Source organism: Mobula hypostoma, chromosome 5, assembly GCF_963921235.1.
Source record: "Mobula hypostoma chromosome 5, sMobHyp1.1, whole genome shotgun sequence".
NCBI classification, from domain to species: domain Eukaryota; kingdom Metazoa; phylum Chordata; class Chondrichthyes; order Myliobatiformes; family Myliobatidae; genus Mobula; species Mobula hypostoma.
Window position 1 is genome coordinate 161,342,394 of NC_086101.1, and position 13,718 is coordinate 161,356,111.

The 13,718-nt window shown below is 45.6% G+C and overlaps 1 protein-coding gene across 2 annotated transcripts in view; it reads right to left on the reverse strand.

Annotated features, from left to right (window-relative positions):
- LOC134347113 (beta-1,3-galactosyl-O-glycosyl-glycoprotein beta-1,6-N-acetylglucosaminyltransferase 4-like) overlaps positions 1-13,718 on the reverse strand; it is a 166,687-nt gene that overhangs the window by 29,483 nt on the left and 123,486 nt on the right. The window contains exon 3 of one of the 2 annotated variants that reach the window (XR_010018084.1): positions 9,557-9,764. The gene's annotated coding sequence lies outside the window, so the exon portion shown is untranslated. Of the gene's footprint in view, positions 1-9,556; positions 9,765-9,874; positions 10,489-13,718 lie in introns of those variants that run through there. The other variant, XR_010018085.1, reaches the window with a different exon arrangement.

A 13,718-nucleotide genomic window follows, 5' to 3' on the forward strand; every position in this document is an offset into this window, starting at 1 on the left:
TCTTTATTAATATTGATGTACAGTACTCCTTATAAACCTCAGCCACATCCTGTGAATCCAAGCAAATCTGCCCCTCTCTCTTTGTCCTTGACTGGTCTCACCCTCTCCCTTGTTATCCTCTTGCTCCTGATGTATGTACCGAATGCTTTGAGATTCTCTTTAATCATACTTTAATCATATGGACCGCATTGGCTTTCCTAATTCCCCGCGAGTTTTTTTTTATTTCTTGGAGTTCTTTTCTGGCTTCATATTAATCCTCGAAGTCTCTGTTTGATTCTAGCTTCCTAAGCTTTACCTACTTTCCGTTTTATTCTGGACTACATTCATGACGTCCCTCAACATCCCTGGTCCTCTTACCTTGCCATCCTTGTCCTTCCTTCTGATTGGAACCCACCTGTCCTGTACTCTGTGTAGTTAGACTTCAAACACCCTCCACATGATGGATGTGAACTTGCCCAAAAACAGCTGTTCCCTGTTAACTCTCCCTCCTTCCTGCCTAATCTCTCGCAATTTGCCCTGCTCCACTTAATACTCACCCGTAAGGTCTATGCTTATTCCCCGATACCTTTCATTTTCCCCATACTTTCCTCCATTCACCATAAAATTATTTCCAGTCATAACCACCATTTCTGCCCTGGAGAAAAGTCTCTAGCTGTCCACTTGATCTACTGTATGCCTCTGATCATCTTGTACACCTCTATCAAGTCAGCTCCCATCCGCCTTTGCTCCAAAAAGAAACTCCCTCACTCGCTCAAAGTATCATCAGAGCACATGCTCTCTAATCCAGGCAGCATCCAGGCTTGCGCGGCCACTCCAGTGAATGATATCTGCAATCTGTCAAGTAGGGTGCCATGCACAATCCTGATTTGATGGAGACAGACGTGAGAGAACGGAGGAACATCTGGAGAAACTTCTGAAATGCCTTTTTCGCTGCCGCTGTTGCTGTGTGATCCGGAATCTCCGGAGGGGAAGGCCCCGAATCCTCGGCTTTGCTTGTTGCTCGGCGGCTGGGATGGGGTCAAGGCACTCGCAGAGATGGTGCACGGTGCTCAGTGTCGAAGGGCTGGTCGGAGGCTCGAAGTTTTCATACGGACTCGGTCGACTGTGGTCAGGTGCTTCCAATGCATCGACAGTTGTCAGTGCCTGGAGGTTTATGGCAGAGGGAGTTTCTCCCTTCTGCCACCTGCTATCGGGGACTATCGGGAGTCGATCGGACCCTTGAGAGTTTTTTTTACAGTTCCCATGGTCTGCTCTTTATCAAATTATGGTATTGCTTTGCACAGCTGTAACTATATGTTATAATTATGTGGTCTTGTCAGTGTTAGTCTTTGGTTTGTCTTTTTTTTTGTGCTATCACTCTGGAGGAACATTGTATCATTTCTTAATGCATGCATGCATTTTCTATATGGCAATAAACGAGGACTGAGTGTCCTCATAATCTAATCTAATCTAATCTAACCTCCTCTGCACCCTCTCTATCGTTTCCACATCCTTCCCACAATGAGGCGCTCGGACATGGCTTTAAGGTGTTACGTACCCCGTAACTGGGTTGCCAAACCAGCAGAAATGGATCACTCAGTTGGAGTCTAGAACTAAGAAAGTTTTATTAAAGAAACAAGCAACACAGTAATCGAAAGGATAATAAATGCAACAATTCAACAATGATAACCACACATGTGCACAGAATTAAGATAACAGCATCAATCAAGCTCTATCGTTGTCTAGGGGTAAATGACCAATTTCAAAATGACTCAAAGTTCAGTCCAGTTAGTAGTTCAGTTCGCAGTAATCGTTGCCATGGCGGTGGACAACGTGGGGGAAGAGAGAGATAGAACAGGAACAACTGATCATTCAGAACGGCTTCACTCACAGACCAGCGAGATGGCTCACAAACAGCTTTTGGGCGGGTCCTTGGTGATGTCACCTGAGGTCACCGACTGTGACCCCTCCTCCAGATGCGGTCGATCCTCTGCAGTGAACCCGGCACCCAGGCAAGGGCGGACACACACCGGGTTCCCGCTGATCGTACCTTTCCACCCTTGTCGTTGTCTGATACTTCTCACCCACTCGTGAGAGGCGCACCGCTTCCAGGGTCTCGTTACCTCGGGTGGCGTGTGTCTGTCTTAGTGAACCTGTCCCTTTTTATCCCCCTGCTGGGGTATCGCCTGTCCATCACTTCAAACAGTTCAGGGTTCAAAGGGGGGAGCCGCTCCAGACAGCTCTCTCTCCCACATCCCTTCATTACACATCTCCAGACGCTGCTCCATTGTTCCTTATCTCTCCTTCCCCTGAGGGCAGGTGACAGACCAACTGCTGATGCCACTGATGCTAGCCCAGGCCAGCAAACATCTTAATTTTATGTGTATTCTCGTAACACATTGCATTTACCCTCCTCATCACCAACTCAACTTGCCAACAAACCTTTAGAGAACCCTTAGGATGTGGAAACCATAGAAAGGGTGCAAAGGAGATTTACAAGGATGTTGCCTGGATTGGGGAGCATGCCTTATGAGAATAGGTTGAGTGAACTTGGCCTTTTTTTCTCGGAGCGACGGAGGATGAGAGGTGACCTGATAGAGGTGTATAAGATGAGAGGCATTGATCATGTGGATAGTCAGAGGCATTTTCCCAGGGCTGAAATGACTAGCACGAGAGGGCACAGTTTTAAGGAGCTTGGAAGTAGGTACAGAGGAGATGTCGGGGTAAGTTTTTTTTACATAGAGCGATGAGTGCGTGGAATGGGCTGCTGGTGACGGTGGTGGAGGTGGATATAATAGGGTCTTTTAAGAAACTTCTGGACCGGTACATGGAGCTCAGAAAAATAGAGGGCTAAGGGTAAGCATAGGTAATTTCTAAGGTAAGGACATGTTTGGCACAGCTTTGTGGGTCGAAGGGCCTGTATTGTGCTGTAGATTTTCAATGTTTCTATGAATCCTGCATGAACACTCATAAGTCCCTTTGCACTTCAGATTTTTGGATTTTCTCTCCATTTCAAAAATACTTTTATTTCTTCCAAACACTTCCCAACACTGTAGTCCATCTGTCACTTCTTTGGTCATTCTCCTAATCTGTCTAAGTCCTTCTGTAGCCTCTCTGCTTCCTCAGCACTACCTGCACCTCCACCTTTCTTCTTATTGCCAACAAACCTGGCCACAGAGTCATCATTACCATCATATAAATCATTGACATATTATGTGAAAAGAAGCATTTCCAACACAGACCCCTGTGGAACACCACTAGTCACAGAAAGCCAACAAGGAAAGGCTCACTTTATTCCCACTCTTTGCCTCTTGCCAATCAGCCACTGCTTTATCCATGGTAGTACCTCATCTGTAATACCATGGGCTCTTAAGCAGTCTCATATGTGGCACCTTGTCAAAGGCCCTCTGGAAATCCAAGTACACAACATCCACTGATTCTCTTTTGTCTATCCTGCTTGTTATTTCTTCAAATTCCAACAGATTTGTCAGGCAAGATTTTCCCTTAAGGAAACCATGCTGACTTTGCCTATTTCATCATGTGCCTTGAAGTACCCTGAAACCACACCTTTAACAATTGACTCCAACATCTTCCAGCCACTGAGGTCAGACTAACTGGCCTATAATTTACGTTCTCTTGCCTCTCTCCTTTCTTGAAGAGTGGAATGACACTTGCCAGAATCTATTGATACTTGAAAGACCATTTCTAATGCCTCCACACTCTCTTCAGGCACCTCTTTCAGAACTCTGGGGTGCAGACATCTGGTCCAGGTGACTTATCTACCGTCAGACCTTTCTGTTCCCCAAGCATCTTCATTCTAGTAATGGCAATTTGACTCACTTCTGCCCTCTGACATTCTTGAACTTCTGCTAATGTCTTCCACAGTGAAGATTGATGCAAAATACTTATTGTCCGCCACTTCCTTGTTCCCCATTACTACCTCTCCAGCATTATTTGCCAGCGGTCCGATATCTACCCTTGCCTCTCTTTTGCACTTTATCTGAAGAAACATGTGGTATCCTCTTTAATATTATTGAGTAGCTTACCTTCATTTTCCACCTTTTTCTTCTTTATAACTTTTTAGTTGCCTTCTATTGGTTTTTGAAAGCTTCTAAATTCTCTAACTTCCCACTAATTTTCACTCTATAATATGCCCACCCTTTGGCTTTTATGTTGGCTTTAACTTCTCTTGTAAGCCACAGCATCATCCTACCTTTAGAATACTACTTCTTAGGATGTATCTATCCTGCACCTTCCAAAATGCTCTCAGGAACTCCTTTGCTGCTCTGCCATCGTCCCTGCCAGTTTTCCCTTCCAATCAATTTTGGCCAGGTCCTAACTCATGACTCTATAATTCCCTTTACTCCACTGTAATAGCTATGCATCTGACTTTAGCTTTACCTTCTCGAATTGATGATACAAAATTTGAGAACGAACACCACCAAGCTCCAGGCTAGACTCTATCCAGCTGTTATTCAACTCCTGAACGGAACTTTTTAAGTTATTTATTAAGATACAGTGCAGAATAGGTCCTTCAAGCTGTGCCACACAGCAACCACCGATTTAACCCTAGCTTAATCATGATCAATTAACCTACCAACCAGTATGTCTTCGGAGTGTGGGAGGAAATCAGAGCACTACGTGGTCATGGGGAGCACCCTTTCAGAGAGCAGCGGGAATTGAACCCAGGTCGCTGGTACAGCAAAGCATTTTGCTAACCACGACACTGGACTTCTTGTACATTAAAGCTGCACTCTTCATAGTCATAGTCATACTTTATTGATCCCGGGAGAAATTGGTTTTCATTACAGTTTCACCATAAATAATAAATAGTAATAAAACCATAAATAGTTAAATAGTAAGATGTAAATTATGCCAGGAAATAAGTCCAGGAGCAGCCTATTGGCTCAGGGTGTCTGACCCTCCAAGGGAGGAGTTGTAAAGTTTGATGGCCACAGGCAGGAATGACTTCCTATGACGCTCTGTGTTGTATCTCAGTGGAATGAGTCTTTGGCTGAATGTACTCCCGTGCCCAACCAATACATTATGTAGTGGATGGGAGACATTGTCCAAGATGGCATGCAACTTGGACAGCAACATCTTTTCAGACACCACCGTCAGAGAGTCCAGTTCCATCCCCACAACATCACTGGCCTTACGAATGAGTTTGTTGATTCTGTTGGTGTCTGCTACCCTCAGCCTGCTGCCCCAGCACACAACAGCAAACATGATCGCACTGGCCACCACAGACTCGTAGAACATCCTCAGCATCGTCCGGCAGATGTTAAAGGACCTCAGTCTCCTCAGGAAATAGAGACGGCTCTGACCCTTCTTGTAGACAGCCTCAGTGTTCTTTGACCAGTCCAGTTTATTGTCAATATGTATCCCCAGGTGTTTGTAATCCTCCACCATGTCCACACTGACACCCTGGATGGAAACAGGGGTCACCGGTACCTTAGCTCTCCTCAGGTCTACCACCAGCTCCTTAGTCTTTTTCACATTAAGCTGCAGATAATTCTGCTCACACCATGTAACAAAGTTTCCTACCGTAGCCCTGTACTCAGCCTCATCTCCCTTGCTGATGCATCCAACTATGGCAGAGTCATCGGAAAACTTCTGAAGATGACAAGACTCTGTGCTGTAGTTGAAGTCCGAGGTGTAAATGGTGAAGAGGAAGGAGAAAGGGAAACAAGACAGTCCCCTGTGGAGCCCCAGCGCTGCTGATTACTCTGTCGGACACACAGTGTTGCAAGCACACGTACTGTGGTCTGCCAGTCAGGTAATCAAGAATCCATGACACCAGGAAAGCATTCACCTGCATCGCTGTCAGATTCTCCCCCAGCAGAGCAGGGTGGATGGTGTTGAACGCACTGGAGAAATCAAAAAACATGACCCTCACAGTGCTCGCTGGCTTGTCCAGGTGGGCGTAGACACGGTTCAGCAGGTAGCCGATGGCATCCTTAACTCCTAGTCGGGGCTGGTAGGTGAACTGGAGGGGATCTAAGTGTGGCCTGACCATAGGCCGGAGCAGCTCCAGAACAAGTCTCTCCAGGGTCTTCATGATGTGGGAGGTCAATGCCACCGGTCTGTAGTCATTGAGGCCACTGAGGTGCGGCGTCTTCGGCACAGGGACGAGGCAGGACGTCTTCCACAGCACAGGAACCCTCTGGAGCCTCACGCTCAGGTTGAAGACATGGCAAAGTACTCCACATAGCTGAGGGGCACAGGCTTTGAGCACCCTGGTACTGACACCATCCGGTCCTGCAGCCTTGCTTGGGTTGAGATGTTTCAGCTGTCTTCTCGCCTGTTCAGTTGTGAAGCCCACCGTGGTGGTTTCATGTGGAGAAGAGGTATAGTCATGAGAGCAGGGTGGGGGACTGTGAGAAGGGGTAGGAGGGGAGAGTGGAATATGTGTCAGTTGGGGGCCGACAACAGATCATGTGAGGGATGGGCAGGGGCCACAATGTCAAATCTGTTAAAGAACAGGTTAAGTTCGTTGCCCTGTCCTCTCTGCCTTGAGCTCCTCTGTTGCTAGTTTGCTGGAACCCAGTGATAGTCCTCATCCCCCTCCAGACCTCCCTCATGTTGTTCTGCTGGAGTTTCCACTCAAGCTTCCTCCTGTACCTGTCTTTAGCCTCCCTGATCCTGGCTTTCAGGTCCTTCTGTATTGCCCTCAGCTCCTCCCTATTTCCATCTCTAAACGCCCTCTTTTTAGCGTTCAGGATGTCCTTAATGTCCTTTGTTACCCATGGCTTGTTATTTGAAAAACAAACGACAGTTCTTGTTGGAACATTGCAGTCCACACAGAAGGTGATGCACTTTGTGAACCCATCAATATCCTCTCCACGTGGCTCACAGAGTGCCTGCCAGTCTGTCACCTCAAAACAACCCTGGAGCGCCTCATAAGCCTCCTCCGACCATTTTCTCACTGTCCTCGAGGTTGCAGGTTTACCAGAGGCACGTAGCAGGGTTTCAGGTGCACCAGGTTGTGTTCTGACCTTCCCACTGGGGGGAGGGGAGAGGAGCTGTGTGCATCCTTAACGTTAGCGTACATCAAATCCAGAGTCTTCTCCCCTCTGGTTGTACAGCTCACATACTGCGTGAAGTTGGGCAGTGTTCTAGCCATGGTAACATGGTTGAAGTCACCCGAGATGGTTCAATACCCAGTCTACCTTGCTTTGGTCTTTGCACTTTATTTGTCTATTTGCACTGCACTTTCACTCGAACAGTGATACTATATTCTGTATTCTGATGTTTTTACACTACCTTAATATACTTATGTATGGAATGACCTGTCTGGATGGCATACAGAAAAAAGCTTTTCACTGAATCTCAATGACAATAGTGACTATTGGCAGGGCACAGTAGTGTAGTGGTCAGCATAATGTTCTTCTTCTTGTTTTACAGTGATTGGCACCCAGCTTCATGGTGCATTACCGCCACCTTCCGCTCCGGAGTGTGCAATAGACTTGCATTCCAAATACCTTCACCCAATCATACACACATATATACCCTAACCTACATTTTATCCTCCCATCTTTGGCCATCCTAGTACCCTATTCCTGCTTATTCATCATATCCTATAAAAATCCCCTGTACCCCTTAAGAAAGCTAAAAATACCATGACCTGTGTTTTCTCACCCATGCCCAGCAACCCTTTTATTGTGAATTCCTGCACCTCTAATTCCCTTAGATTGATTATCATCATCATCTCTGTATCCCATACTTCCTGTAACTCAGAACTACATGTTCTATTGACTCCTCTTCTTGACATTCCTCACGTGATGCTGTCTGGTGTCTCCCTATTATTTTCAATGTTTTGTTTAACGTATAGTGCCCCAGTCTTAACCTAGTCCACACAATTTGCTCTTCTGTATCCACCACCTACCCTAGCATAATGTTAACGTAACCAAATCTTCTGGGAAGATGGCAGTGCACTCCGACGCAGCAGCTTCTATGGGGTCAACCAAAGGTGTTATCTTCCTTACTTGTATTTTGTATGATCGCAAGAGCCTGCTGGACATTAGAACTTTAGGTACTGCAGGGCAACCTTCATCAGTGAGTTGCTCTTTGGTGGAAAAACTGAAGGAGCTGAATTTGATGCAGATTGTACAGCTGACTGTGTCAGAGAGATGGAGTCAGTGTGCAGACGGGGTGTGCAGTCCAACAGCAAGTGATCATCTTAGTCTCCTTTTTTTGTGATTGCAAATGCTTGTTGGACGTTGATGTGGAATGCTGTACCTTGGGCATAGTAAGGACTAGGTCACAAGCCACAGTGTTGACTGTTTGTAGTAGCCCAGGGGGAGACGTTGGAGTTGGGTGCTCCATGGAGCGCAGGAGATGGTGTGGCATGGCACCCAGGCTGGAGTCAGTGCTGTGCCCCAGTGTTCGCTCAGCAGAAGATAAGTTGTGTTGTGTTCGACTGCAGACTGCTGCAACATTCACGGACTCAGGGACTTGGATTATATTTCTTTTGTGTGATGTATTTTGTTGATATCTTATGAATTTCCCTTTTACTGGTCATCTCTAGAAATGTGACTCGTTAGCCCCTTGCTAACAGCCACTGGATTCCACAGCAAGAAACCCACCTTTCTCAGGTTGCATGCATCTCGGGTGTATATGACTTGCATCCCACCAAATCCCTGAGGTTGGGATGTCTCACCCACCCAAACCCCTATTTTTATGAACGCTGTGTGATTTACTCTCCCTGGCAATCGCACATCGTCAAGAAATAACAGATCGTACACTGCACACAATTATAAAGAAAGTACATTTAAGTATGTTATCTTAAGCAAATACATATTAAAGGGAAAAAAGAAAAAAAGCAAAAAGTGCCCGTTATACTTAAACAGTCACATATGCATGGTGGAGCTCAAATCTTGAACTTGTCTGTCACTCACGTGCTGGACTCTTGGTCTGTGTGAAAGCACCTTCCGACGATCACTTGAAATCCATCTTGAACCAATGGGCTCTTTCATGGGACCATTGGTCCTTCTTCCTCGAAGCCATTCACCTGCACAAAGCACCTTGTGCAACAGGGATGGCATCCTCCACCATCTTCTCTCCTGTCTTCTCCCAGCTCTCGCCAACCAAGACCTCTCTGCCCCACGTTCTCTAGAACCTTCTCCCAAATCTACCATCCTGATTGGCTGACACCACCTTCCTAAGCTGAAAAGCAAAGCCTCTTATCTCAGCTCAAATCCAAACAAGCTGAAAGCAGAATGGACTGGTCTTACAGAACTGCTGAAATGAAATACTTACAGCATAGCAGTAAAAATCATAACCAAGGCATTACACTGATATGTGCTTGCTATCTTATATGTACTATGTGTGCCTTGCGCTGTGTGTTACTGTTGGTACTGCATTTTGTACCTTTGGCCCTGGAGTAATTGTTTTAGTTGGCTGTATTCATGGGTTTCCAAGGACACCTGAATGATAATTAAACTTGAACTATTACAGTGCCAGAGACACGGGTTTGGTTCCTATTACTCAAAGGGCCTGTTACTGTACAATATCTTTAAATAAACAATCCTAATAAACTAATAATTACAATGACTAATGAAATTAATAAACTTACTTGTCTAGATGCAGCAGCTGGAAGAGCCAGCAGATTGTTGGAAGGTGTTCTTCAGTTAAGAATTTGTTTGTCCAGGTGTATTTTCAGGTAGGTGCATGTGAGATTACTGTTCCTAGCAGAGTAGCTGAGATGTAAGTGAGGACGGCAGCAGGCACTCCAGTAGGATGTGGGAGATCAGGAAGGTGTCCAATGCCCCTGATGAATATACCTGTTGGAAGTTCACCAGATGCAGTTTGTTCCTGCCTGACTGAGTGAAGGAATTAGAAACAGAGCTGAATGCACTTAGGATTGTCTGGGCTGAGGCATCATAGACAAGTGTTTAAGTGAGGTGCCCCCCCTAAGGTTTAGGCTGCAGATAGTCGGGGACCACCAGGAGAAGTAAGGGAAAGTTCAGCATGCTCCTGTGGCCATTCCTCTCAGCAACAAGTATTTCTCTATGGATATCACTGAGGGAGATGACCCATCAAGGCAGCAAAGTCAATGGCACTGTGGCCAGCTCTGAGGCTCAGTGAAGAAGGATGATTTCAGGCAAAGTAATAATGATGGGAGAGTCATTAGTTAGGGAAAGACAGGAGGTCCTGTGGCCGTGAAAGTGATACCAAGTTGGTGTATTGCCTCCCAGGTGCCAGGGTCGAGAATATCTCAGAGCAGCTGCCAATCTCAAGACAGAGTCATGGCTCACCAATGGTGTACCACTGGCATAGGTAGAAAGGAGCAATAGGCCAGTGAGTTCAGGGAGTTAATAAATGGGCTGAAAAGCAGGATCTTGAAGGTAGTAATTTCTGGATTACTCCCAAAGCCACATGCTAGTCAGGGCAGGAATAGAATAGAAACATAGAACTCAGAATCAGAATCAGAATTAGGTTTATGATCATCGGCATGTGACGTGAAATTTGTTAACTTAGCAGCAGCAGTTCAATGCAACACATAATCTAGGAGAGAAAAACAAATAATAATAAATAAAATAAAACATAACAATAAATAAACAAGTAAATCAATTACGTATATTGAATAGATTTAAAAGAATGTGCAAAAACAGAAATACTGTATATTAAAAAAAGTGAGTTAGTGTCCAAAGATTCAACGTCCATTTAGAAATTGGATGGCATGGGTGAAGAAGCTGTTCCTGAATCGCTGAGTGTGTGCTTTTAGACTTCTGTATCTCCTACCTGATGGTAGCAGTGAGAAAAGGGCATGCCCTGGGTGCTGGAGGTCTTTAATAATGGATGCTGCCTTTCTGAGACACCACTTCCTAAAGATGTCCTGGGTACTTTGTGGGCTAGTGCCCAAGATGGAGCTGACTATATTTACAATCCTCTGCAGCTTCTTTCAGTCCTGTGCAGTAGCCCCTCCATACCAGACAGTGATGCAGCCTGTCAGAATGCTCTCCACAGTTCAAATATAGAAGTTTTTCAGTGTATTTGTTGACATGCCAAATCTCCTCAAAGTCCTAATAAAATATAGCCGCTGTCTTGCCTTCTTTATAACTACACCAATATGATGGGACCAGGTAAGATCCTCAGAGATCTTGATACCGAGGAACTTGAAGCTGCTCACTCTCTTCACTTCTGATCCCTCTATGAGGATTGATATCTGCTCCTGCATCTTACCCTTCCTGAAGTCCACAATCAGCTCTTTCGTCTTACTAACTTTGAGTGCCAGGTTGTTGCTGTGGCACCATTCCACTAGTTGGCATATCCCACTCCTGTACACCCTCTCGTCACCACCTGAGACTCTACCAAAAATGGTTGTATCATCAGCAAATTTGTTGAGGGTATTTGAGTTATGCCAGGCCACACAGTCATGTGTATACAGAGAGTAGAGCAGTGGGCTCAGCACACATTGATGAATATATGGCTGAAGAGCTGGTGTAAGGGGCAGGTTGCTGGTTTTAAATCATTGGAAACTCTTCTGGTGCAGGGGTGACCCGTTCAAAAGGGACACAGTGTCTTAACTGGAGGGGAACCAATATCCTGGCTGGAAAGTTCATTTGTGCTACTTAGGAGAGTTTAAACTACTTTGGCAGGGGGTTGGGCACCAGAGAACCGGGCCAGAAGCTAGAGAAACTGAGAGAAAGGGAGAGGTCATGAATGGGAAGAACTAAAATAATAGACACAAAGGTTTGGGCAGGTTGAAGTATATGCTAGGAGTGTTATTGGCAAGGGTGAAAAACCACATCGGGAAGGATGTCAAGGCTCTGGAGAGGGCGTATTAGAATTTACCAACATACTACCTGGATTAGAGAGCAAATACTATACGGAGAAGTGGGACAGACTTAGGTTGTTTTCTCTGAAGAGACAGGGCCCACAAGGAGATCTGATAGAGGTTTATAAGAACTTCTGGTATCTTTTTCCCAGGGTTGAAATGTCTAATACCAGAGAGCACGCACTTAAGGTGAGAAGGAATAAATTCAAAGGAAATGTGTGGGGCAAATTTCTTTCTATAGAGCATACTGGTCAGTGTGGCCTGTATATCTTGGGGCGTCAGAGTTCGGAGTCCGAGCCTAGTGTCCTCTGTGAAGAGTCTCTGTGCGCCCTCCCCATGGGTTTTCTCTGGGTGCACCGGTTTCCTCCCACAGTCCAACGATGTACCGGGTAGGTTATTTGGTCATTGTAAATTGTCCCGTGATTAGGTTAGGGTTGAATCAGGGTTGTCGGGGTTTGCTAGGGCGGCCGGAAGAAGGGTCAGAAAGGCCTACTCTGTGCTAGATAAAAAGAGAGAGAGGCGGGTGACTAGAACGTGCTACCTGGGGTGGTTCTGGAGACAAGCATGACAGATGAGTTCAAGAGACTCTTAGATCAGCACATGAATACACAGCAAATGCAAGAATACGGACATTGTGTATGTTCCAAGGCCAGGCCTAGTAAGGGGGAAAAGCCCCATTCCCTTCTGCTGGCAAAGGCCAAAAGGATAAATACACTTCTCAACTAAGAGAAAATCTGCAGATGCTTGAAATCCGAGCAACACACATAAAATGCTGGAGGAACTCAGCAGGCCAGGCAGCATCAATGGAGAAAAGTACAGTCGACGTTTCAGGCTGAAACCCTTCAGCAGGGCTGGAGAAAAAAATGCTGAGGAGTAGATTTAAAAGGTGGGGGCAGGGGAGAGGGGAGAGAGAAGCACAAGGTAATAGGTGAAACCTGAAGGGGGAGGGATGAAATAAAAAGCTGGGAAGTAAATTGGTGAAAGAGACTATGGAAGAAAGAGGGGAGGAGCACCAGAAGGAGGCAATGGGTGGGCAAGGAGATAAGGTGAGAGGGAAACGGTGAGGAGAGAGGGTGGGGTGGGGGGCATTACCGGAAGTTGGAGAAATCAATGTACATGCCAAACCAAATATAAAGTGTTGTTCCTCCAACCTAAATGTGGCCTTATCATGACAGTGGAGGTGACCATGGATAGACATACTGGAATGGGAATGGGAAATGGAATTAAAATTCTGATTCACTGGAGAACAGAGGAGAGTGAGTAATTACTTGCTCCACAGTGATGAAGACTATTCCACATATTTGTCAACTGCTTCACAGAACATGCTTAGAAACCTCTGAGTTTGAAGCAATAATCATACCTCCAACACACTGTTTCACTGATCGTGATCTCCCTGGCTGGTACAGAGAGGGGCTGCACTTGCTGGAGTTAATGAACAAACTGGGGAATTATTTGACTCAGTGAGTATGTCATCAGTCTCTCAGTCACCAACACAGAAAGTTATTTAAAAAGGTGTATTTTGTCAATTGAGAATTATTGATCTGGAATAATATTTACATTACTGAGCAATCAAACATGAATAACTGGGGTTACGTGCATTTGTTGGGTAGGGCCGGTGCTTTTAAAATCAAAAACAATTCCATAACAGCACATGCAAAATCATATTTTACCTTTCCTTAACTTTATATAAAATACTCCCTCCTCTCCTGGTGTTACCTTTAACTCGGCTGAGAACCCAGTACTGCTGTCTGGGAGCAGGCCTCACTGGTTGTCCTGACCATTTTGACCCTTTATGAAGAACTTTGTGTTGTGCAGGAAGGATCGCTGGTTAGTAAAGAATCCCAGCTAACAATTTTGTCAAAGTTGCTGGTGAACGCAGCAGGCCAGGCAGCATCTCTAGGAAGCGGTACAATCGACATTTCAGGCCAAGACCCTTTGTCGGCCTGAAACGTCAACT